General features: G+C 34.0%; 1 non-coding gene across 1 annotated transcript; it reads left to right on the plus strand.

Annotated features, from left to right (window-relative positions):
- The first annotated feature begins 1,173 nt into the window (after positions 1-1,173).
- Positions 1,174-1,280, plus strand: LOC148760783 (small nucleolar RNA R71). The gene has a single exon (XR_016028767.1). It is a non-coding gene; the product is annotated as a small nucleolar RNA R71 (small nucleolar RNA).
- Positions 1,281-2,560: the final 1,280 nt, after the last annotated feature.

Consider the following 2,560-nt stretch of genomic DNA (forward strand, 5'->3'; position numbering starts at 1 on the left):
AATCACTCAAAGCCCTGACAAAAAATAATGTACTAATAGTGCACGAAATAGTAAAGTTGCTAAGGTCCTTAAGCTTTAAAAGAAGTTTGTTTTGAATAATTGCACTACACTCCTCAATGAGTGTCACTATCTTAAACGCACCTAGGCTCTTTTTCTTGGGCAAGATATCCTTCAAAAATTTCACATATGAAGGCATCTACTTTAAAGCCTTTGCAAAGGGAATATTGATATGAATCTTTTTCAATACCTTTATAAATTTATGAAACTAGCTCTCTTGTTGTTTTTTCTTGAAACACTAAGGAAAATGAGGTGGAGGTAAAATTGCCTTTGCTTCCTTTGCTTGACACTGCTGACTAGAACTTACAATTTGTCTCATTCTTAATTGTCTTACCTTTCTGTTTAGCTTGCTTTGAGTTGCTTTCAACTTCCTTACCACTTTTCAAGGTGATGACTTTGACATGTTCTTTACTTTCGCTCCTCGAATTTGCCTTTATATCACTAGGTAAGGTCCCTTGAGCTCTGTTATTTATTGTGTTGGTAAGTTGACCAACCTGGGTCTCAAGGTTCCTTAACGAGACCACTTGATTATGTATGAGGGAATCGATCTTGGCTATGTAATGCATCACCAATTCCTCTATAGATGGTTTTTTTTTCAAGAATTCGAACTCTTGCTTGTTATTAGAATCCTGGAGGATTGTTCGACCTTAGAACCGAAGATGATCCTCGATTATTACCCTAAGAGAAGTTTGGATGGTTCTTCAACCCAAGGTTATACATGTTGGAGTAAAGGTTGTTCTGTTGTCTATTCCCCATAAACTAAGCTATCTCTATACTACTTGGACACTGATTACTAGCATGCCTATCTCCACAATACTCTCAAACTACAAAAAGACTCTATAGTAAGTTAACACCAAAAGAATCAAGTTTTTTAGTTAAAGCCATTACTTGTGCTATTAAGTCAAAATGGCACCCATCTTATGAATTCCAACTACCTTCTTATGCATTGATCGCTCTGATGATCACTGATAATTGTTTGATGCCATCTCTTATAACAACTCGTATGCCTCATCAATTGACTTTACCATGAAAGCTCCTCCCACAAAGGCATCAATAGTGGTTTCCACTTGAATATTCAATCCGTTGTAGAATGTCTGCACTTGAAGCCACTTTAGAATATCATGATGAGGGCAACGTCTAAAAAGATCCTTGTATCTCTCCCAAGCTTCGTACAATGATTTTGCATCTAGCTGCATGAACGATATGATATCAGTTCTCATCTTTGCTGTCAATCTAGTATGAAGTGAGTTCAGCCACACATTCGCTTTATCCCACAATGAAAAAGGGAAAAGTCTCAAATGGATCGCATCATTTGTGATTCCATTGTGTTTAAAGGTGTCACATATCTCCAAAAAGTTTGAGATGTAAGCATTTCGATTGTCATTTAGAAGACCCCCAAACTAGACTAAAGTTTAGATCATGGTGATGATGCTGGCTTAATTTTAAAATTGTTGGCTTGAATAGCAGGCTTATGAATGCTCAAAAAGAAGCCTTTGTACCAATGAACAACATAGTCTCTTATGCTACAATTTTCTTCCACTACTCGCTTTTGGACTTGTGGCTCAGTATGTTGATCAGCTATTGTATTAATCTAAGCAAAAACCTATTGATTATCTCATCCTAGTCTTCAAAATGTTCTCTCAATCTCTTGATCACAAGATACAATCTCTAAGCTTTTTGCTCTTCTAATACAATGACAAAATGTGTTTGAAAACCAAAGAAAGAAAGACTCGAATTAAGACAAATTTGAGAATCTTAATATTAACAAAATAAATAGGAAACACAAATCCTCGGAACAGTGCCAAAAACTTGTTGTTGATTTAGTACACACAAGTATATGTATCGAACAAGTAATATAGACAATAAGTCCAAACTCATATCCATAGGGCTTTGCTCTTAATTTTTCACTAAGTACTAAAATTATAACAAACTAATCTTATTCGAGTAACTCAATTATATAGAAAACCAATTAAAACTAAATTCAATCAAACACTAAACTAATTAATGAAAACTAAACTTTCACTAAAGAAAGGCAATAGACTAAAACCTAAAATTATCGGTTCATTCAACATTTCATCTAACATCTGTTTCTCTTACTATTTACATTCACGGGTGGTTTTTCTAACCTAGAATCCAAACCTATGCAGAAGTCATTGTCAAGATGCTTGTACAAATACCTAACTTAATTAGGTCACTACATGTCTATAGTAATCAATTAAACAAGGTTCATTAAACTAATGTTCTAATCTAGCTATGTATGGAATTCAGGCATATGTCTATCCTAATTGCAAATCAGATCACTTATTTTCTAAGTGACATGAACGTACACTTTTCAAACCTTAATCTAATATAAAATTACGATGTCGAGTCTCATTCAGATTCACAAATCATTCAAATTGCTGACAAGACAATCAAAAGCATTACGAACAAATTTGAATAAATATAACCATACCCATTCATAATAAATAAAAGAGAAACAAATATTCAGATTACATGTTGAAGT

Source organism: Theobroma cacao, chromosome 9 (genome assembly GCF_053813885.1).
Source record: "Theobroma cacao isolate CCN51 chromosome 9, ASM5381388v1, whole genome shotgun sequence".
Taxonomy (NCBI): Eukaryota; Viridiplantae; Streptophyta; class Magnoliopsida; order Malvales; family Malvaceae; genus Theobroma; species Theobroma cacao.